The sequence below is a fragment of the Pan paniscus genome, chromosome 15 (assembly GCF_029289425.2).
Source record: "Pan paniscus chromosome 15, NHGRI_mPanPan1-v2.0_pri, whole genome shotgun sequence".
Taxonomy (NCBI): domain Eukaryota; kingdom Metazoa; phylum Chordata; class Mammalia; order Primates; family Hominidae; genus Pan; species Pan paniscus.
Window position 1 is genome coordinate 15,095,467 of NC_073264.2, and position 23,991 is coordinate 15,119,457.

Consider the following 23,991-nt stretch of genomic DNA (forward strand, 5'->3'; position numbering starts at 1 on the left):
CCGGAGGCATACGGGGCGTCGGCGAAACAAAGGGTGGTGTCCAGGTAAGTGCCGGTGGAAGGGTTAAACGGCTGAGGTTTCCATCAATGCCAAGGAAAATCAAAGAACACCTGTGACCCGGGGGTTGGGGGGGCCGCCTGTGCCTGACCCAAGCCACGTTTTCAAATGCCTACCAGAGGAGCAAAGAGGTTTCTGCAAAATTCGCAACACCCCCAATCCTCCACTGACCTGGTAGCCATGACGCAACTTCGGCTGGCACAAACCCACAGACAGTGGGAAAGAAACACACAAAGACTGAGAGGCAGAGAGAGAAGAGAGAATGGGAGACACTCACAGAGACACCTACACACACACACACACACACACACACAGAGTCATACAGCAGAGGAGAGCAGCCCAGGGGCACGCAAGACGACCCGTCATCGAGATCACGGACGGCGGCACGACTTTGGGGGAGACTCACTCCAACCAACACCATCCGTGCAGGCCTGAGGCTGGTATCCCGTGCTGCTTCCCCCGTCTCCGCCTGGGGTTTCATCATCATGGTCGGCCCTTTGCGACTCCTGGCATCCGGAGACCTTCCCTTCGACCCCGTGGAGAGGTGAGGCCTTAGCCTCAGAGCCTCGACACCCAAGCACTGCCACGGAGGGCTCCTGCTCTGCCAAGCCTCGGGGCCTGGTTTCTAAGACAACCGTGGGAACCTCTGTGACTGGAGAAACCGCTCGCGCCTCGCGCATGCGCATTGGCTGAGCCGATTCGCGCTCCACTCCTGACAGATAGGCTGCGTCCCCTTTAAATATCGTCGCCGCCGCACAGTGGCGGAGATGCTCCTGCTGCCGCCGCGGCGGCGGCTGGATCCTGGGTCCTGTTTGGGGCGGCGTGGGAGAGGAGGCCGCGGGTGTCTCGTCCTGTCCCAGGCCCAAACCCCCAGGGGTCCTGTCCTCAGGAGCTGCTTGAGCCCACTTCCACTGAAGAATGGGGAGCTTCAGGATGCCTGCTGTGTTCTCCGGACTCCCGTTGAGATCCGATTTTGGCCCTCTCCGAGAGAGAAAGGATGGGCTCACCACATCTGGTCAGGCCGGCAGGGCCTGGCTGCAGCACAGAATGATCCCATAGGTCTCAAGGCCTAGTGTCAGCTGCAAATTCACTCATCCATCAGCCCTCTGCCTCCCTCCTCCCTTGAAAGAGCAGTGGCCTGCCCGGCTTGTAAAAGCCCTGGGGTTCCGGAAAGCCGACCGCGCTTTCCAGGACACCTGCAATGAGGAACACAGGCGAATCCGAGGGGGAGACCATGTGACCAGGCGTGGCACTGGCCAATCCCACAGCAGTTGGTGTTAATGTGTGACACCGGAGGCATACGGGGCGACGGCGAAACAAAGGGTGGTGTCCAGGTATGTGCCGGTGGAAGGGTTAAACGGCTGACGTTTCCATCAATGCCAAGGAAAATCAAAGAACACCTGGGACCCGGGGGTTGGGGGGGCCGCCTGTGCCTGACCCAAGCCACGTTTTCAAATGCCTACCAGAGGAGCAAAGAGGTTTCTGCAAAATTCGCAACACCCCCAATCCTCCACTGACCTGGTAGCCATGACGCAACTTCGGCTGGCACAAAACCACAGACAGTGGGAAAGAAACACACAGAGACTGAGAGGCAGAGAGAGAAGAGAGAATGGGAGACACTCACAGACACACACACACACACACACACACATACACACACACAGAGTCATACAGCAGAGGAGAGCAGCCCAGGGGCACGCAAGCCGACCCGTCATCGAGATCACGGACGGCGGCACGACTTTGGGGGAGACTCACTCCAACCAACACCATCCGTGCAGGCCTGAGGCTGGTATCCCGTGCTGCTTCCCCCGTCTCCGCTTGGGGTTTCATCATCATGGTCGGCCCTTTGCGACTCCTGGCATCTGGAGATATTCCCTTCGACCCCGTGGAGAGGTGAGCCTTAGCCTCAGAGCCTCAACACCCAAGCAGTGCCACGGAGGGCTCCTGCTCTGCCAAGCCTCGGGGCCTGGTTTCTAAGACAACCGTGGGAACCACTGTGACTGGAGAAACCGTTGGCGCCTCGCGCATGCGCATTGGCTGAGCCGATTCGCGCTCCACTCCTGACAGGCTGCTTCCCCTTTAAATATCGCCGCCGCCGCGCGGCGGCCATGTTGCCCCTGCTGCCTCCGCGGCGGCGGCTGGATTCTGGGTCCTGTTTGGGGCGGCGTGGGAGAGGAGGCCGCGGGTGTCTCGTCCTGTCCCAGGCCCAAACCCCCAGGGGTCCTGTCCGCAGGAGCTGCTTGAGCCCACTTCCACCGAGGGAGGGCGAGCTTCAGGACGCCTGCTATGTTCTCTGGACTCCCGTTGAGATGCGATTTTGGCCCTCTCCGAGTGAGACAGGATGGGCTCACCACATCTGGTCAAGCCGGCAGGGCCTGGCTGCAGCACAGAATGATCCCATGGGTCTCAAGGCCTAGTGTCAGCTGCAAATTCACTCATCCATCAGCCCTCTGCCTCCCTCCTCCTTTGAAAGATCAGTGGCCTGCCCGGCTTGTAAAAGCCCTGGGGTTCCAGAAAGCTGACCACGCTTTCCAGGACAGCTGCAATGAGGAACACAGGCGAATCCGAGGGGGAGACCATGTGACCAGGCGTGGCACTGGCCAATCCCACAGCAGTTGGTGTTAATGTGTGTCACCGGAGGCATACGGGGCGACGGCGAAACAAAGGGTGGTGTCCAGGTAAGTGCCGGTGGAAGGGTTAAACGGCTGAGGTTTCCATCAATGCCAAGGAAAATCAAAGAACACCTGGGACCCGGGGGTTGGGGGGGCCGCCTGTGCCTGACCCAAGCCACGTTTTCAAATGCCTACCAGAGGAGCAAAGAGGTTTCTGCAAAATTCGCAACACCCCCAATCCTCCACTGACCTGGTAGCCATGACGCAACTTCGATTGGCACAAACCCACAGACAGTGGGAAAGAAACACACAGAGACTGAGAGGCAGAGAGAGAAGAGAGAATGGGAGACACTCACAGACACACACACACACACACACACAAACACACACACACACATACACACACACAGAGTCATACAGCAGAGGAGAGCAGCCCAGGGGCACGCAAGCTGACCCGTCATCGAGATCACGGACGGCGGCACGACTTTGGGGGAGACTCACTCCAACCAACACCATCCGTGCAGGCCTGAGGCTGGTATCCCGTGCTGCTTCCCCCGTCTCCGCCTGGGGTTTCATCATCATGGTCGGCCCTTTGCGACTCCTGGCATCCGGAGACCTTCCCTTCGACCCCGTGGAGAGGTGAGGCCTTAGCCTCAGAGCCTCGACACCCAAGCACTGCCACGGAGGGCTCCTGCTCTGCCAAGCCTCGGGGCCTGGTTTCTAAGACAACCGTGGGAACCTCTGTGACGGGAGAAACCGTTCGCGCCTCGCGCATGCGCATAGGCTGAGCAGATTCGCGCTCCACTCCTGACAGATAGGCTGCGTCCCCTTTAAATATCGTCGCCGCTGCACAGCGGCGGAGATGCTCCTGTTGCCGCCGCGGCGGCGGCTGGATCCTGGGTCCTGTTTGGGGCGGCGTGGAAGAGGAGGCCGCGGGTGTCTCGTCCTGTCCCAGGCCCAAACCCCCAGGGGTCCTGTCCTCAGGAGCTGCTTGAGCCCACTTCCACCGAGGGAGGGGGAGCTTCAGGACGCCTGCTGTGTTCTCCGGACTCCCGTTGAGATCCGATTTTGGCCCTCTCCGAGTGAGACAGGATGGGCTCACCACATCTGGTCAGGCCGGCAGGGCCTGGCTGCAGCACAGAATGATCCCATAGGTCTCAAGGCCTAGTGTCAGCTGCAAATTCACTCATCCATCAGCCCTCTGCCTCCCTCCTCCTTTGAAAGAGCAGTGGCCTGCCCGGCTTGTAAAAGCCCTGGGGTTCCGGAAAGCCGACCGCGCTTTCCAGGACACCTGCAATGAGGAACACAGGCGAATCCGAGGGGGAGACCATGTGACCAGGCGTGGCACTGGCCAATCCCACAGCAGTTGGTGTTAATGTGTGTCACCGGAGGCATACGGGGCGACGGCGAAACAAAGGGTGGTGTCCAGGTATGTGCCGGTGGAAGGGTTAAATGGCTGACGTTTCCATCAATGCCAAGGAAAGTCAAAGAACACCTGGGACCCGGGGGTTTGGGGGGCTGCCTGTGCCTGACCCAAGCCACGTTTTCAAATGCCTACCAGAGGAGCAAAGAGGTTTCTGCAAAATTCGCAACACCCCCAATCCTCCACTGAACTGGTAGCCATGACGCAACTTCGGCTGGCACAAACCCACAGACAGTGGGAAAGAAACACACAGAGACTGAGAGGCAGAGAGAGAAGAGAGAATGGGAGACACTCACAGACACACACACACACACACACACACACATACACACACACAGAGTCATACAGCAGAGGAGAGCAGCCCAGGGGCACGCAAGCCGACCCGTCATCGAGATCACGGACGGCGGCACGACTTTGGGGGAGACTCACTCCAACCAACACCATCCGTGCAGGCCTGAGGCTGGTATCCCGTGCTGCTTCCCCCGTCTCCGCCTGGGGTTTCATCATCATGGTCGGCCCTTTGCGACTCCTGGCATCTGGAGATATTCCCTTCGACCCCGTGGAGAGGTGAGCCTTAGCCTCAGAGCCTCAACACCCAAGCAGTGCCACGGAGGGCTCCTGCTCTGCCAAGCCTCGGGGCCTGGTTTCTAAGACAACCGTGGGAACCACTGTGACTGGAGAAACCGTTGGCGCCTCGCGCATGCGCATTGGCTGAGCCGATTCGCGCTCCACTCCTGACAGGCTGCGTCCCCTTTAAATATCGCCGCCGCCGCGCGGCGGCCATGTTGCCCCTGCTGCCGCCGCGGCGGCGGCTGGATTCTGGGTCCTGTTTGGGGCGGCGTGGGAGAGGAGGCCGCGGGTGTCTCGTCCTGTCCCAGGCCCAAACCCCCAGGGGTCCTGTCCGCAGGAGCTGCTTGAGCCCACTTCCACCGAGGGAGGGGGAGCTTCAGGACGCCTGCTATGTTCTCTGGACTCCCGTTGAGATGCGATTTTGGCCCTCTCCGAGTGAGACAGGATGGGCTCACCACATCTGGTCAAGCCGGCAGGGCCTGGCTGCAGCACAGAATGATCCCATGGGTCTCAAGGCCTAGTGTCAGCTGCAAATTCACTCATCCATCAGCCCTCTGCCTCCCTCCTCCTTTGAAAGATCAGTGGCCTGCCCGGCTTGTAAAAGCCCTGGGGTTCCAGAAAGCTGACCACGCTTTCCAGGACACCTGCAATGAGGAACACAGGCGAATCCGAGGGGGAGACCATGTGACCAGGCGTGGCACTGGCCAATCCCACAGCAGTTGGTGTTAATGTGTGTCACCGGAGGCATACGGGGCGACGGCGAAACAAAGGGTGGTGTCCAGGTAAGTGCCGGTGGAAGGGTTAAACGGCTGAGGTTTCCATCAATGCCAAGGAAAATCAAAGAACACCTGGGACCCGGGGGTTGGGGGGGCCGCCTGTGCCTGACCCAAGCCACGTTTTCAAATGCCTACCAGAGGAGCAAAGAGGTTTCTGCAAAATTCGCAACACCCCCAATCCTCCACTGACCTGGTAGCCATGACGCAACTTCGGTTGGCACAAACCCACAGACAGTGGGAAAGAAACACACAAACACTGAGAGGCTGAGAGAGAAGAGAGAATGGGAGACACTCACAGAGACACCTACACACACACACACACACACACACACACAGAGTCATACAGCAGAGGAGAGCAGCCCAGGGGCACGCAAGCCCACCCGTCATCGAGATCACGGACGGCGGCATGACTTTCGGGGAGACTCACTCCAACCAACACCATCCGTGCAGGCCTGAGGCTGGTATCCCGTGCTGCTTCCCCCGTCTCCGCCTGGGGTTTCATCATCATGGTCGGCCCTTTGCGACTCCTGGCATCCGGAGACCTTCCCTTCGACCCAGTGGAGAGGTGAGGCCTTAGCCTCAGAGCCTCGACACCCAAGCACTGCCATGGAGGGCTCCTGCTCTGCCAAGCCTCGGGGCCTGGTTTCTAAGACAACCGTGGGAACCTCTGTGACTGGAGAAACCGCTCGCGCCTCGCGCATGCGCATTGGCTGAGCCGATTCGCGCTCCACTCCTGACAGATAGGCTGCGTCCCCTTTAAATATCGTCGCCGCCGCACAGTGGCGGAGATGCTCCTGCTGCCGCCGCGGCGGCGGCTGGATCCTGGGTCCTGTTTGGGGCGGCGTGGGAGAGGAGGCCGCGGGTGTCTCGTCCTGTCCCAGGCCCAAACCCCCAGGGGTCCTGTCCTCAGGAGCTGCTTGAGCCCACTTCCACTGAAGAATGGGGAGCTTCAGGATGCCTGCTGTGTTCTCCGGACTCCCGTTGAGATCCGATTTTGGCCCTCTCCGAGAGAGAAAGGATGGGCTCACCACATCTGGTCAGGCCGGCAGGGCCTGGCTGCAGCACAGAATGATCCCATAGGTCTCAAGGCCTAGTGTCAGCTGCAAATTCACTCATCCATCAGCCCTCTGCCTCCCTCCTCCCTTGAAAGAGCAGTGGCCTGCCCGGCTTGTAAAAGCCCTGGGGTTCCGGAAAGCCGACCGCGCTTTCCAGGACACCTGCAATGAGGAACACAGGCGAATCCGAGGGGGAGACCATGTGACCAGGCGTGGCACTGGCCAATCCCACAGCAGTTGGTGTTAATGTGTGTCACCGGAGGCATACGGGGCGACGGCGAAACAAAGGGTGGTGTCCAGGTATGTGCCGGTGGAAGGGTTAAACGGCTGACGTTTCCATCAATGCCAAGGAAAATCAAAGAACACCTGGGACCCGGGGGTTGGGGGGGCCGCCTGTGCCTGACCCAAGCCACGTTTTCAAATGCCTACCAGAGGAGCAAAGAGGTTTCTGCAAAATTCGCAACACCCCCAATCCTCCACTGACCTGGTAGCCATGACGCAACTTCGGCTGGCACAAACCCACAGACAGTGGGAAAGAAACACACAAAGACTGAGAGGCAGAGAGAGAAGAGAGAATGGGAGACACTCACAGAGACACCTACACACACACACACACACACACACACAGAGTCATACAGCAGAGGAGAGCAGCCCAGGGGCACGCAAGACGACCCGTCATCGAGATCACGGACGGCGGCACGACTTTGGGGGAGACTCACTCCAACCAACACCATCCGTGCAGGCCTGAGGCTGGTATCCCGTGCTGCTTCCCCCGTCTCCGCCTGGGGTTTCATCATCATGGTCGGCCCTTTGCGACTCCTGGCATCCGGAGACCTTCCCTTCGACCCCGTGGAGAGGTGAGGCCTTAGCCTCAGAGCCTCGACACCCAAGCACTGCCACGGAGGGCTCCTGCTCTGCCAAGCCTCGGGGCCTGGTTTCTAAGACAACCGTGGGAACCTCTGTGACTGGAGAAACCGCTCGCGCCTCGCGCATGCGCATTGGCTGAGCCGATTCGCGCTCCACTCCTGACAGATAGGCTGCGTCCCCTTTAAATATCGTCGCCGCCGCACAGTGGCGGAGATGCTCCTGCTGCCGCCGCGGCGGCGGCTGGATCCTGGGTCCTGTTTGGGGCGGCGTGGGAGAGGAGGCCGCGGGTGTCTCGTCCTGTCCCAGGCCCAAACCCCCAGGGGTCCTGTCCTCAGGAGCTGCTTGAGCCCACTTCCACTGAAGAATGGGGAGCTTCAGGATGCCTGCTGTGTTCTCCGGACTCCCGTTGAGATCCGATTTTGGCCCTCTCCGAGAGAGAAAGGATGGGCTCACCACATCTGGTCAGGCCGGCAGGGCCTGGCTGCAGCACAGAATGATCCCATAGGTCTCAAGGCCTAGTGTCAGCTGCAAATTCACTCATCCATCAGCCCTCTGCCTCCCTCCTCCCTTGAAAGAGCAGTGGCCTGCCCGGCTTGTAAAAGCCCTGGGGTTCCGGAAAGCCGACCGCGCTTTCCAGGACACCTGCAATGAGGAACACAGGCGAATCCGAGGGGGAGACCATGTGACCAGGCGTGGCACTGGCCAATCCCACAGCAGTTGGTGTTAATGTGTGACACCGGAGGCATACGGGGCGACGGCGAAACAAAGGGTGGTGTCCAGGTATGTGCCGGTGGAAGGGTTAAACGGCTGACGTTTCCATCAATGCCAAGGAAAATCAAAGAACACCTGGGACCCGGGGGTTGGGGGGGCCGCCTGTGCCTGACCCAAGCCACGTTTTCAAATGCCTACCAGAGGAGCAAAGAGGTTTCTGCAAAATTCGCAACACCCCCAATCCTCCACTGACCTGGTAGCCATGACGCAACTTCGGCTGGCACAAAACCACAGACAGTGGGAAAGAAACACACAGAGACTGAGAGGCAGAGAGAGAAGAGAGAATGGGAGACACTCACAGACACACACACACACACACACACACATACACACACACAGAGTCATACAGCAGAGGAGAGCAGCCCAGGGGCACGCAAGCCGACCCGTCATCGAGATCACGGACGGCGGCACGACTTTGGGGGAGACTCACTCCAACCAACACCATCCGTGCAGGCCTGAGGCTGGTATCCCGTGCTGCTTCCCCCGTCTCCGCTTGGGGTTTCATCATCATGGTCGGCCCTTTGCGACTCCTGGCATCTGGAGATATTCCCTTCGACCCCGTGGAGAGGTGAGCCTTAGCCTCAGAGCCTCAACACCCAAGCAGTGCCACGGAGGGCTCCTGCTCTGCCAAGCCTCGGGGCCTGGTTTCTAAGACAACCGTGGGAACCACTGTGACTGGAGAAACCGTTGGCGCCTCGCGCATGCGCATTGGCTGAGCCGATTCGCGCTCCACTCCTGACAGGCTGCTTCCCCTTTAAATATCGCCGCCGCCGCGCGGCGGCCATGTTGCCCCTGCTGCCTCCGCGGCGGCGGCTGGATTCTGGGTCCTGTTTGGGGCGGCGTGGGAGAGGAGGCCGCGGGTGTCTCGTCCTGTCCCAGGCCCAAACCCCCAGGGGTCCTGTCCGCAGGAGCTGCTTGAGCCCACTTCCACCGAGGGAGGGCGAGCTTCAGGACGCCTGCTATGTTCTCTGGACTCCCGTTGAGATGCGATTTTGGCCCTCTCCGAGTGAGACAGGATGGGCTCACCACATCTGGTCAAGCCGGCAGGGCCTGGCTGCAGCACAGAATGATCCCATGGGTCTCAAGGCCTAGTGTCAGCTGCAAATTCACTCATCCATCAGCCCTCTGCCTCCCTCCTCCTTTGAAAGATCAGTGGCCTGCCCGGCTTGTAAAAGCCCTGGGGTTCCAGAAAGCTGACCACGCTTTCCAGGACAGCTGCAATGAGGAACACAGGCGAATCCGAGGGGGAGACCATGTGACCAGGCGTGGCACTGGCCAATCCCACAGCAGTTGGTGTTAATGTGTGTCACCGGAGGCATACGGGGCGACGGCGAAACAAAGGGTGGTGTCCAGGTAAGTGCCGGTGGAAGGGTTAAACGGCTGAGGTTTCCATCAATGCCAAGGAAAATCAAAGAACACCTGGGACCCGGGGGTTGGGGGGGCCGCCTGTGCCTGACCCAAGCCACGTTTTCAAATGCCTACCAGAGGAGCAAAGAGGTTTCTGCAAAATTCGCAACACCCCCAATCCTCCACTGACCTGGTAGCCATGACGCAACTTCGATTGGCACAAACCCACAGACAGTGGGAAAGAAACACACAGAGACTGAGAGGCAGAGAGAGAAGAGAGAATGGGAGACACTCACAGACACACACACACACACACACACAAACACACACACACACATACACACACACAGAGTCATACAGCAGAGGAGAGCAGCCCAGGGGCACGCAAGCTGACCCGTCATCGAGATCACGGACGGCGGCACGACTTTGGGGGAGACTCACTCCAACCAACACCATCCGTGCAGGCCTGAGGCTGGTATCCCGTGCTGCTTCCCCCGTCTCCGCCTGGGGTTTCATCATCATGGTCGGCCCTTTGCGACTCCTGGCATCCGGAGACCTTCCCTTCGACCCCGTGGAGAGGTGAGGCCTTAGCCTCAGAGCCTCGACACCCAAGCACTGCCACGGAGGGCTCCTGCTCTGCCAAGCCTCGGGGCCTGGTTTCTAAGACAACCGTGGGAACCTCTGTGACGGGAGAAACCGTTCGCGCCTCGCGCATGCGCATAGGCTGAGCAGATTCGCGCTCCACTCCTGACAGATAGGCTGCGTCCCCTTTAAATATCGTCGCCGCTGCACAGCGGCGGAGATGCTCCTGTTGCCGCCGCGGCGGCGGCTGGATCCTGGGTCCTGTTTGGGGCGGCGTGGAAGAGGAGGCCGCGGGTGTCTCGTCCTGTCCCAGGCCCAAACCCCCAGGGGTCCTGTCCTCAGGAGCTGCTTGAGCCCACTTCCACCGAGGGAGGGGGAGCTTCAGGACGCCTGCTGTGTTCTCCGGACTCCCGTTGAGATCCGATTTTGGCCCTCTCCGAGTGAGACAGGATGGGCTCACCACATCTGGTCAGGCCGGCAGGGCCTGGCTGCAGCACAGAATGATCCCATAGGTCTCAAGGCCTAGTGTCAGCTGCAAATTCACTCATCCATCAGCCCTCTGCCTCCCTCCTCCTTTGAAAGAGCAGTGGCCTGCCCGGCTTGTAAAAGCCCTGGGGTTCCGGAAAGCCGACCGCGCTTTCCAGGACACCTGCAATGAGGAACACAGGCGAATCCGAGGGGGAGACCATGTGACCAGGCGTGGCACTGGCCAATCCCACAGCAGTTGGTGTTAATGTGTGTCACCGGAGGCATACGGGGCGACGGCGAAACAAAGGGTGGTGTCCAGGTATGTGCCGGTGGAAGGGTTAAATGGCTGACGTTTCCATCAATGCCAAGGAAAGTCAAAGAACACCTGGGACCCGGGGGTTTGGGGGGCTGCCTGTGCCTGACCCAAGCCACGTTTTCAAATGCCTACCAGAGGAGCAAAGAGGTTTCTGCAAAATTCGCAACACCCCCAATCCTCCACTGAACTGGTAGCCATGACGCAACTTCGGCTGGCACAAACCCACAGACAGTGGGAAAGAAACACACAGAGACTGAGAGGCAGAGAGAGAAGAGAGAATGGGAGACACTCACAGACACACACACACACACACACACACACATACACACACACAGAGTCATACAGCAGAGGAGAGCAGCCCAGGGGCACGCAAGCCGACCCGTCATCGAGATCACGGACGGCGGCACGACTTTGGGGGAGACTCACTCCAACCAACACCATCCGTGCAGGCCTGAGGCTGGTATCCCGTGCTGCTTCCCCCGTCTCCGCCTGGGGTTTCATCATCATGGTCGGCCCTTTGCGACTCCTGGCATCTGGAGATATTCCCTTCGACCCCGTGGAGAGGTGAGCCTTAGCCTCAGAGCCTCAACACCCAAGCAGTGCCACGGAGGGCTCCTGCTCTGCCAAGCCTCGGGGCCTGGTTTCTAAGACAACCGTGGGAACCACTGTGACTGGAGAAACCGTTGGCGCCTCGCGCATGCGCATTGGCTGAGCCGATTCGCGCTCCACTCCTGACAGGCTGCGTCCCCTTTAAATATCGCCGCCGCCGCGCGGCGGCCATGTTGCCCCTGCTGCCGCCGCGGCGGCGGCTGGATTCTGGGTCCTGTTTGGGGCGGCGTGGGAGAGGAGGCCGCGGGTGTCTCGTCCTGTCCCAGGCCCAAACCCCCAGGGGTCCTGTCCGCAGGAGCTGCTTGAGCCCACTTCCACCGAGGGAGGGGGAGCTTCAGGACGCCTGCTATGTTCTCTGGACTCCCGTTGAGATGCGATTTTGGCCCTCTCCGAGTGAGACAGGATGGGCTCACCACATCTGGTCAAGCCGGCAGGGCCTGGCTGCAGCACAGAATGATCCCATGGGTCTCAAGGCCTAGTGTCAGCTGCAAATTCACTCATCCATCAGCCCTCTGCCTCCCTCCTCCTTTGAAAGATCAGTGGCCTGCCCGGCTTGTAAAAGCCCTGGGGTTCCAGAAAGCTGACCACGCTTTCCAGGACACCTGCAATGAGGAACACAGGCGAATCCGAGGGGGAGACCATGTGACCAGGCGTGGCACTGGCCAATCCCACAGCAGTTGGTGTTAATGTGTGTCACCGGAGGCATACGGGGCGACGGCGAAACAAAGGGTGGTGTCCAGGTAAGTGCCGGTGGAAGGGTTAAACGGCTGAGGTTTCCATCAATGCCAAGGAAAATCAAAGAACACCTGGGACCCGGGGGTTGGGGGGGCCGCCTGTGCCTGACCCAAGCCACGTTTTCAAATGCCTACCAGAGGAGCAAAGAGGTTTCTGCAAAATTCGCAACACCCCCAATCCTCCACTGACCTGGTAGCCATGACGCAACTTCGGTTGGCACAAACCCACAGACAGTGGGAAAGAAACACACAAACACTGAGAGGCTGAGAGAGAAGAGAGAATGGGAGACACTCACAGAGACACCTACACACACACACACACACACACACACACAGAGTCATACAGCAGAGGAGAGCAGCCCAGGGGCACGCAAGCCCACCCGTCATCGAGATCACGGACGGCGGCATGACTTTCGGGGAGACTCACTCCAACCAACACCATCCGTGCAGGCCTGAGGCTGGTATCCCGTGCTGCTTCCCCCGTCTCCGCCTGGGGTTTCATCATCATGGTCGGCCCTTTGCGACTCCTGGCATCCGGAGACCTTCCCTTCGACCCAGTGGAGAGGTGAGGCCTTAGCCTCAGAGCCTCGACACCCAAGCACTGCCATGGAGGGCTCCTGCTCTGCCAAGCCTCGGGGCCTGGTTTCTAAGACAACCGTGGGAACCTCTGTGACTGGAGAAACCGCTCGCGCCTCGCGCATGCGCATTGGCTGAGCCGATTCGCGCTCCACTCCTGACAGATAGGCTGCGTCCCCTTTAAATATCGTCGCCGCCGCACAGTGGCGGAGATGCTCCTGCTGCCGCCGCGGCGGCGGCTGGATCCTGGGTCCTGTTTGGGGCGGCGTGGGAGAGGAGGCCGCGGGTGTCTCGTCCTGTCCCAGGCCCAAACCCCCAGGGGTCCTGTCCTCAGGAGCTGCTTGAGCCCACTTCCACTGAAGAATGGGGAGCTTCAGGATGCCTGCTGTGTTCTCCGGACTCCCGTTGAGATCCGATTTTGGCCCTCTCCGAGAGAGAAAGGATGGGCTCACCACATCTGGTCAGGCCGGCAGGGCCTGGCTGCAGCACAGAATGATCCCATAGGTCTCAAGGCCTAGTGTCAGCTGCAAATTCACTCATCCATCAGCCCTCTGCCTCCCTCCTCCCTTGAAAGAGCAGTGGCCTGCCCGGCTTGTAAAAGCCCTGGGGTTCCGGAAAGCCGACCGCGCTTTCCAGGACACCTGCAATGAGGAACACAGGCGAATCCGAGGGGGAGACCATGTGACCAGGCGTGGCACTGGCCAATCCCACAGCAGTTGGTGTTAATGTGTGTCACCGGAGGCATACGGGGCGACGGCGAAACAAAGGGTGGTGTCCAGGTATGTGCCGGTGGAAGGGTTAAACGGCTGACGTTTCCATCAATGCCAAGGAAAATCAAAGAACACCTGGGACCCGGGGGTTGGGGGGGCCGCCTGTGCCTGACCCAAGCCACGTTTTCAAATGCCTACCAGAGGAGCAAAGAGGTTTCTGCAAAATTCGCAACACCCCCAATCCTCCACTGACCTGGTAGCCATGACGCAACTTCGGCTGGCACAAACCCACAGACAGTGGGAAAGAAACACACAAAGACTGAGAGGCAGAGAGAGAAGAGAGAATGGGAGACACTCACAGAGACACCTACACACACACACACACACACACACACAGAGTCATACAGCAGAGGAGAGCAGCCCAGGGGCACGCAAGACGACCCGTCATCGAGATCACGGACGGCGGCACGACTTTGGGGGAGACTCACTCCAACCAACACCATCCGTGCAGGCCTGAGGCTGGTATCCCGTGCTGCTTCCCCCGTCTCCGCCTGGGGTTTCATCATCATGGTCGGCCCTTTGCGACTCCTGGCATCCGGAGACCTTCCCTTCGACCCCGTGGAGAGGTGAGGCCTTAGCCTCAGAGCCTCGACACCCAAGCACTGCCACGGAGGGCTCCTGCTCTGCCAAGCCTCGGGGCCTGGTTTCTAAGACAACCGTGGGAACCTCTGTGACTGGAGAAACCGCTCGCGCCTCGCGCATGCGCATTGGCTGAGCCGATTCGCGCTCCACTCCTGACAGATAGGCTGCGTCCCCTTTAAATATCGTCGCCGCCGCACAGTGGCGGAGATGCTCCTGCTGCCGCCGCGGCGGCGGCTGGATCCTGGGTCCTGTTTGGGGCGGCGTGGGAGAGGAGGCCGCGGGTGTCTCGTCCTGTCCCAGGCCCAAACCCCCAGGGGTCCTGTCCTCAGGAGCTGCTTGAGCCCACTTCCACTGAAGAATGGGGAGCTTCAGGATGCCTGCTGTGTTCTCCGGACTCCCGTTGAGATCCGATTTTGGCCCTCTCCGAGAGAGAAAGGATGGGCTCACCACATCTGGTCAGGCCGGCAGGGCCTGGCTGCAGCACAGAATGATCCCATAGGTCTCAAGGCCTAGTGTCAGCTGCAAATTCACTCATCCATCAGCCCTCTGCCTCCCTCCTCCCTTGAAAGAGCAGTGGCCTGCCCGGCTTGTAAAAGCCCTGGGGTTCCGGAAAGCCGACCGCGCTTTCCAGGACACCTGCAATGAGGAACACAGGCGAATCCGAGGGGGAGACCATGTGACCAGGCGTGGCACTGGCCAATCCCACAGCAGTTGGTGTTAATGTGTGACACCGGAGGCATACGGGGCGACGGCGAAACAAAGGGTGGTGTCCAGGTATGTGCCGGTGGAAGGGTTAAACGGCTGACGTTTCCATCAATGCCAAGGAAAATCAAAGAACACCTGGGACCCGGGGGTTGGGGGGGCCGCCTGTGCCTGACCCAAGCCACGTTTTCAAATGCCTACCAGAGGAGCAAAGAGGTTTCTGCAAAATTCGCAACACCCCCAATCCTCCACTGACCTGGTAGCCATGACGCAACTTCGGCTGGCACAAAACCACAGACAGTGGGAAAGAAACACACAGAGACTGAGAGGCAGAGAGAGAAGAGAGAATGGGAGACACTCACAGACACACACACACACACACACACACATACACACACACAGAGTCATACAGCAGAGGAGAGCAGCCCAGGGGCACGCAAGCCGACCCGTCATCGAGATCACGGACGGCGGCACGACTTTGGGGGAGACTCACTCCAACCAACACCATCCGTGCAGGCCTGAGGCTGGTATCCCGTGCTGCTTCCCCCGTCTCCGCTTGGGGTTTCATCATCATGGTCGGCCCTTTGCGACTCCTGGCATCTGGAGATATTCCCTTCGACCCCGTGGAGAGGTGAGCCTTAGCCTCAGAGCCTCAACACCCAAGCAGTGCCACGGAGGGCTCCTGCTCTGCCAAGCCTCGGGGCCTGGTTTCTAAGACAACCGTGGGAACCACTGTGACTGGAGAAACCGTTGGCGCCTCGCGCATGCGCATTGGCTGAGCCGATTCGCGCTCCACTCCTGACAGGCTGCTTCCCCTTTAAATATCGCCGCCGCCGCGCGGCGGCCATGTTGCCCCTGCTGCCTCCGCGGCGGCGGCTGGATTCTGGGTCCTGTTTGGGGCGGCGTGGGAGAGGAGGCCGCGGGTGTCTCGTCCTGTCCCAGGCCCAAACCCCCAGGGGTCCTGTCCGCAGGAGCTGCTTGAGCCCACTTCCACCGAGGGAGGGCGAGCTTCAGGACGCCTGCTATGTTCTCTGGACTCCCGTTGAGATGCGATTTTGGCCCTCTCCGAGTGAGACAGGATGGGCTCACCACATCTGGTCAAGCCGGCAGGGCCTGGCTGCAGCACAGAATGATCCCATGGGTCTCAAGGCCTAGTGTCAGCTGCAAATTCACTCATCCATCAGCCCTCTGCCTCCCTCCTCCTTTGAAAGATCAGTGGCCTGCCCGGCTTGTAAAAGCCCTGGGGTTCCAGAAAGCTGACCACGCTTTCCAGGACAGCTGCAATGAGGAACACAGGCGAATCCGAGGGGGAGACCATGTGACCAGGCGTGGCACTGGCCAATCCCACAGCAGTTGGTGTTAATGTGTGTCACCGGAGGCATACGGGGCGACGGCGAAACAAAGGGTGGTGTCCAGGTAAGTGCCGGTGGAAGGGTTAAACGGCTGAGGTTTCCATCAATGCCAAGGAAAATCAAAGAACACCTGGGACCCGGGGGTTGGGGGGGCCGCCTGTGCCTGACCCAAGCCACGTTTTCAAATGCCTACCAGAGGAGCAAAGAGGTTTCTGCAAAATTCGCAACACCCCCAATCCTCCACTGACCTGGTAGCCATGACGCAACTTCGATTGGCACAAACCCACAGACAGTGGGAAAGAAACACACAGAGACTGAGAGGCAGAGAGAGAAGAGAGAATGGGAGACACTCACAGACACACACACACACACACACACAAACACACACACACACATACACACACACAGAGTCATACAGCAGAGGAGAGCAGCCCAGGGGCACGCAAGCTGACCCGTCATCGAGATCACGGACGGCGGCACGACTTTGGGGGAGACTCACTCCAACCAACACCATCCGTGCAGGCCTGAGGCTGGTATCCCGTGCTGCTTCCCCCGTCTCCGCCTGGGGTTTCATCATCATGGTCGGCCCTTTGCGACTCCTGGCATCCGGAGACCTTCCCTTCGACCCCGTGGAGAGGTGAGGCCTTAGCCTCAGAGCCTCGACACCCAAGCACTGCCACGGAGGGCTCCTGCTCTGCCAAGCCTCGGGGCCTGGTTTCTAAGACAACCGTGGGAACCTCTGTGACGGGAGAAACCGTTCGCGCCTCGCGCATGCGCATAGGCTGAGCAGATTCGCGCTCCACTCCTGACAGATAGGCTGCGTCCCCTTTAAATATCGTCGCCGCTGCACAGCGGCGGAGATGCTCCTGTTGCCGCCGCGGCGGCGGCTGGATCCTGGGTCCTGTTTGGGGCGGCGTGGAAGAGGAGGCCGCGGGTGTCTCGTCCTGTCCCAGGCCCAAACCCCCAGGGGTCCTGTCCTCAGGAGCTGCTTGAGCCCACTTCCACCGAGGGAGGGGGAGCTTCAGGACGCCTGCTGTGTTCTCCGGACTCCCGTTGAGATCCGATTTTGGCCCTCTCCGAGTGAGACAGGATGGGCTCACCACATCTGGTCAGGCCGGCAGGGCCTGGCTGCAGCACAGAATGATCCCATAGGTCTCAAGGCCTAGTGTCAGCTGCAAATTCACTCATCCATCAGCCCTCTGCCTCCCTCCTCCTTTGAAAGAGCAGTGGCCTGCCCGGCTTGTAAAAGCCCTGGGGTTCCGGAAAGCCGACCGCGCTTTCCAGGACACCTGCAATGAGGAACACAGGCGAATCCGAGGGGGAGACCATGTGACCAGGCGTGGCACTGGCCAATCCCACAGCAGTTGGTGTTAATGTGTGTCACCGGAGGCATACGGGGCGACGGCGAAACAAAGGGTGGTGTCCAGGTATGTGCCGGTGGAAGGGTTAAATGGCTGACGTTTCCATCAATGCCAAGGAAAGTCAAAGAACACCTGGGACCCGGGGGTTTGGGGGGCTGCCTGTGCCTGACCCAAGCCACGTTTTCAAATGCCTACCAGAGGAGCAAAGAGGTTTCTGCAAAATTCGCAACACCCCCAATCCTCCACTGAACTGGTAGCCATGACGCAACTTCGGCTGGCACAAACCCACAGACAGTGGGAAAGAAACACACAGAGACTGAGAGGCAGAGAGAGAAGAGAGAATGGGAGACACTCACAGACACACACACACACACACACACACACATACACACACACAGAGTCATACAGCAGAGGAGAGCAGCCCAGGGGCACGCAAGCCGACCCGTCATCGAGATCACGGACGGCGGCACGACTTTGGGGGAGACTCACTCCAACCAACACCATCCGTGCAGGCCTGAGGCTGGTATCCCGTGCTGCTTCCCCCGTCTCCGCCTGGGGTTTCATCATCATGGTCGGCCCTTTGCGACTCCTGGCATCTGGAGATATTCCCTTCGACCCCGTGGAGAGGTGAGCCTTAGCCTCAGAGCCTCAACACCCAAGCAGTGCCACGGAGGGCTCCTGCTCTGCCAAGCCTCGGGGCCTGGTTTCTAAGACAACCGTGGGAACCACTGTGACTGGAGAAACCGTTGGCGCCTCGCGCATGCGCATTGGCTGAGCCGATTCGCGCTCCACTCCTGACAGGCTGCGTCCCCTTTAAATATCGCCGCCGCCGCGCGGCGGCCATGTTGCCCCTGCTGCCGCCGCGGCGGCGGCTGGATTCTGGGTCCTGTTTGGGGCGGCGTGGGAGAGGAGGCCGCGGGTGTCTCGTCCTGTCCCAGGCCCAAACCCCCAGGGGTCCTGTCCGCAGGAGCTGCTTGAGCCCACTTCCACCGAGGGAGGGGGAGCTTCAGGACGCCTGCTATGTTCTCTGGACTCCCGTTGAGATGCGATTTTGGCCCTCTCCGAGTGAGACAGGATGGGCTCACCACATCTGGTCAAGCCGGCAGGGCCTGGCTGCAGCACAGAATGATCCCATGGGTCTCAAGGCCTAGTGTCAGCTGCAAATTCACTCATCCATCAGCCCTCTGCCTCCCTCCTCCTTTGAAAGATCAGTGGCCTGCCCGGCTTGTAAAAGCCCTGGGGTTCCAGAAAGCTGACCACGCTTTCCAGGACACCTGCAATGAGGAACACAGGCGAATCCGAGGGGGAGACCATGTGACCAGGCGTGGCACTGGCCAATCCCACAGCAGTTGGTGTTAATGTGTGTCACCGGAGGCATACGGGGCGACGGCGAAACAAAGGGTGGTGTCCAGGTAAGTGCCGGTGGAAGGGTTAAACGGCTGAGGTTTCCATCAATGCCAAGGAAAATCAAAGAACACCTGGGACCCGGGGGTTGGGGGGGCCGCCTGTGCCTGACCCAAGCCACGTTTTCAAATGCCTACCAGAGGAGCAAAGAGGTTTCTGCAAAATTCGCAACACCCCCAATCCTCCACTGACCTGGTAGCCATGACGCAACTTCGGTTGGCACAAACCCACAGACAGTGGGAAAGAAACACACAAACACTGAGAGGCTGAGAGAGAAGAGAGAATGGGAGACACTCACAGAGACACCTACACACACACACACACACACACACACACAGAGTCATACAGCAGAGGAGAGCAGCCCAGGGGCACGCAAGCCCACCCGTCATCGAGATCACGGACGGCGGCATGACTTTCGGGGAGACTCACTCCAACCAACACCATCCGTGCAGGCCTGAGGCTGGTATCCCGTGCTGCTTCCCCCGTCTCCGCCTGGGGTTTCATCATCATGGTCGGCCCTTTGCGACTCCTGGCATCCGGAGACCTTCCCTTCGACCCAGTGGAGAGGTGAGGCCTTAGCCTCAGAGCCTCGACACCCAAGCACTGCCATGGAGGGCTCCTGCTCTGCCAAGCCTCGGGGCCTGGTTTCTAAGACAACCGTGGGAACCTCTGTGACTGGAGAAACCGCTCGCGCCTCGCGCATGCGCATTGGCTGAGCCGATTCGCGCTCCACTCCTGACAGATAGGCTGCGTCCCCTTTAAATATCGTCGCCGCCGCACAGTGGCGGAGATGCTCCTGCTGCCGCCGCGGCGGCGGCTGGATCCTGGGTCCTGTTTGGGGCGGCGTGGGAGAGGAGGCCGCGGGTGTCTCGTCCTGTCCCAGGCCCAAACCCCCAGGGGTCCTGTCCTCAGGAGCTGCTTGAGCCCACTTCCACTGAAGAATGGGGAGCTTCAGGATGCCTGCTGTGTTCTCCGGACTCCCGTTGAGATCCGATTTTGGCCCTCTCCGAGAGAGAAAGGATGGGCTCACCACATCTGGTCAGGCCGGCAGGGCCTGGCTGCAGCACAGAATGATCCCATAGGTCTCAAGGCCTAGTGTCAGCTGCAAATTCACTCATCCATCAGCCCTCTGCCTCCCTCCTCCCTTGAAAGAGCAGTGGCCTGCCCGGCTTGTAAAAGCCCTGGGGTTCCGGAAAGCCGACCGCGCTTTCCAGGACACCTGCAATGAGGAACACAGGCGAATCCGAGGGGGAGACCATGTGACCAGGCGTGGCACTGGCCAATCCCACAGCAGTTGGTGTTAATGTGTGTCACCGGAGGCATACGGGGCGACGGCGAAACAAAGGGTGGTGTCCAGGTATGTGCCGGTGGAAGGGTTAAACGGCTGACGTTTCCATCAATGCCAAGGAAAATCAAAGAACACCTGGGACCCGGGGGTTGGGGGGGCCGCCTGTGCCTGACCCAAGCCACGTTTTCAAATGCCTACCAGAGGAGCAAAGAGGTTTCTGCAAAATTCGCAACACCCCCAATCCTCCACTGACCTGGTAGCCATGACGCAACTTCGGCTGGCACAAAACCACAGACAGTGGGAAAGAAACACACAGAGACTGAGAGGCAGAGAGAGAAGAGAGAATGGGAGACACTCACAGACACACACACACACACACACACACATACACACACACAGAGTCATACAGCAGAGGAGAGCAGCCCAGGGGCACGCAAGCCGACCCGTCATCGAGATCACGGACGGCGGCACGACTTTGGGGGAGACTCACTCCAACCAACACCATCCGTGCAGGCCTGAGGCTGGTATCCCGTGCTGCTTCCCCCGTCTCCGCCTGGGGTTTCATCATCATGGTCGGCCCTTTGCGACTCCTGGCATCTGGAGATATTCCCTTCGACCCCGTGGAGAGGTGAGCCTTAGCCTCAGAGCCTCAACACCCAAGCAGTGCCACGGAGGGCTCCTGCTCTGCCAAGCCTCGGGGCCTGGTTTCTAAGACAACCGTGGGAACCACTGTGACTGGAGAAACCGTTGGCGCCTCGCGCATGCGCATTGGCTGAGCCGATTCGCGCTCCACTCCTGACAGGCTGCTTCCCCTTTAAATATCGCCGCCGCCGCGCGGCGGCCATGTTGCCCCTGCTGCCTCCGCGGCGGCGGCTGGATTCTGGGTCCTGTTTGGGGCGGCGTGGGAGAGGAGGCCGCGGGTGTCTCGTCCTGTCCCAGGCCCAAACCCCCAGGGGTCCTGTCCGCAGGAGCTGCTTGAGCCCACTTCCACCGAGGGAGGGCGAGCTTCAGGACGCCTGCTATGTTCTCTGGACTCCCGTTGAGATGCGATTTTGGCCCTCTCCGAGTGAGACAGGATGGGCTCACCACATCTGGTCAAGCCGGCAGAGCCTGGCTGCAGCACAGAATGATCCCATAGGTCTCAAGGCCTAGTGTCAGCTGCAAATTCACTCATCCATCAGCCCTCTGCCTCCCTCCTCCTTTGAAAGATCAGTGGCCTGCCCGGCTTGTAAAAGCCCTGGGGTTCCAGAAAGCTGACCACGCTTTCCAGGACACCTGCAATGAGGAACACAGGCGAATCCGAGGGGGAGACCATGTGACCAGGCGTGGCACTGGCCAATCCCACAGCAGTTGGTGTTAATGTGTGTCACCGGAGGCATACGGGGCGACGGCGAAACAAAGGGTGGTGTCCAGGTAAGTGCCGGTGGAAGGGTTAAACGGCTGACGTTTCCATCAATGCCAAGGAAAATCAAAGAACACCTGTGACCCGGGGGTTGGGGGGGCCGCCTGTGCCTGACCCAAGCCACGTTTTCAAATGCCTACCAGAGGAGCAAAGAGGTTTCTGCAAAATTCGCAACACCCCCAATCCTCCACTGACCTGGTAGCCATGACGCAACTTCGGCTGGCACAAACCCACAGACAGTGGGAAAGAAACACACAAAGACTGAGAGGCAGAGAGAGAAGAGAGAATGGGAGACACTCACAGAGACACCTACACACACACACACACACACACACAGAGTCATACAGCAGAGGAGAGCAGCCCAGGGGCACGCAAGCCGACCCGTCATCGAGATCACGGACGGCGGCACGACTTTCGGGGAGACTCACTCCAACCAACACCATCCGTGCAGGCCTGAGGCTGGTATCCCGTGCTGCTTCCCCCGTCTCCGCCTGGGGTTTCATCATCATGGTCGGCCCTTTGCGACTCCTGGCATCCGGAGACCTTCCCTTCGACCCCGTGGAGAGGTGAGGCCTTAGCCTCAGAGCCTCGACACCCAAGCACTGCCATGGAGGGCTCCTGCTCTGCCAAGCCTCGGGGCCTGGTTTCTAAGACAACCGTGGGAACCTCTGTGACGGGAGAAACCGTTCGCGCCTCGCGCATGCGCATAGGCTGAGCAGATTCGCGCTCCACTCCTGACAGATAGGCTGCGTCCCCTTTAAATATCGTCGCCGCTGCACAGCGGCGGAGATGCTCCTGTTGCCGCCGCGGCGGTGGCTGGATCCTGGGTCCTGTTTGGGGCGGCGTGGAAGAGGAGGCCGCGGGTGTCTCGTCCTGTCCCAGGCCCAAACCCCCAGGGGTCCTGTCCTCAGGAGCTGCTTGAGCCCACTTCCACCGAGGGAGGGGGAGCTTCAGGACGCCTGCTGTGTTCTCCGGACTCCCGTTGAGATCCGATTTTGGCCCTCTCCGAGTGAGACAGGATGGGCTCACCACATCTGGTCAGGCCGGCAGGGCCTGGCTGCAGCACAGAAGGATCCCATAGGTCTCAAGGCCTAGTGTCAGCTGCAAATTCACTCATCCATCAGCCCTCTGCCTCCCTCCTCCTTTGAAAGAGCAGTGGCCTGCCCGGCTTGTAAAAGCCCTGGGGTTCCGGAAAGCCGACCGCGCTTTCCAGGACACCTGCAATGAGGAACACAGGCGAATCCGAGGGGGAGACCATGTGACCAGGCGTGGCACTGGCCAATCCCACAGCAGTTGGTGTTAATGTGTGTCACCGGAGGCATACGGGGCGACGGCGAAACAAAGGGTGGTGTCCAGGTAAGTGCCGGTGGAAGGGTTAAACGGCTGAGGTTTCCATCAATGCCAAGGAAAATCAAAGAACACCTGTGACCCGGGGGTTGGGGGGGCCGCCTGTGCCTGACCCAAGCCACGTTTTCAAATGCCTACCAGAGGAGCAAAGAGGTTTCTGCAAAATTCGCAACACCCCCAATCCTCCACTGACCTGGTAGCCATGACGCAACTCCGGCTGGCCCAAACCCACAGACAGTTGGAAAGAAACACACAAAGACTGAGAGACAGAGAGAGAAGAGAGAATGGGAGACACACACACAGACACACACACACACGCAGAGTCATGCAGCAGAGGAATTGAAACACACACCCCTAGGCACCACATGAGTCTGCGGAGTTCTGCTCTGGAGGAGAAAGACCCTCGCGTGAGAGAGCAGCCCAGGGGCACGCAGGCCGACCTGTCCTCGAAATCACGGATGGCGGCACGGCTTTTCTGGAGACTCACCCCTACCAACACCGTCCGGGCCGGCCTGAGCCTGGGATCCCGTGCTACTTCCCCAATCCTCGCCTGGGGTTTCCTCATCATGGTCGGCACTTTGCGACTCATGGCATCCGGAGATGTTCCTGTCGACCCCGTGGAGAGTTCAGGGCGGAGCCTCAGAGCCCCGACACCCATGCATTGCCCCGGAAGGCTGCTGCTTTGCCAAGCCTCGGGGACTGGTTTCTAAGACAACCCTGGGAACCACTGTGTTGGGGGAAGCCGCTTGCGCCTCGCGCATGCGTATTGGCTGGGCTGACTCGTGCTCTGCTCCTGGCAGTCAGGCTGTGTCCCCTTTAAATACCGCCACCGCCGCGCAGCGGCAGCGAGTTTCCTCCTGCCGCCGCGGCTGCGGCTGGATCCGGGGTCCTGTTTGGGGCGGCGTTGGGAGAGGGGCCCGCGAGTGTCTTGTCCTGTCCCAGGGCCAAACCCCCAGGAGTCCTGTCCTCAGAACCTCCTTTAGCCGACTTCCACCGAGGGAGAGCTTCAGGATGTCTGCT

At 59.9% G+C, this 23,991-nt stretch overlaps 1 pseudogene; it reads left to right on the forward strand.

The window, feature by feature from the left end:
* Positions 1 to 23,681, forward strand: part of LOC129393865 (protein FAM27D1-like) — a 38,555-nt pseudogene extending 14,874 nt beyond the window's left edge.
* The last annotated feature ends 310 nt before the right edge of the window (positions 23,682 to 23,991 follow it).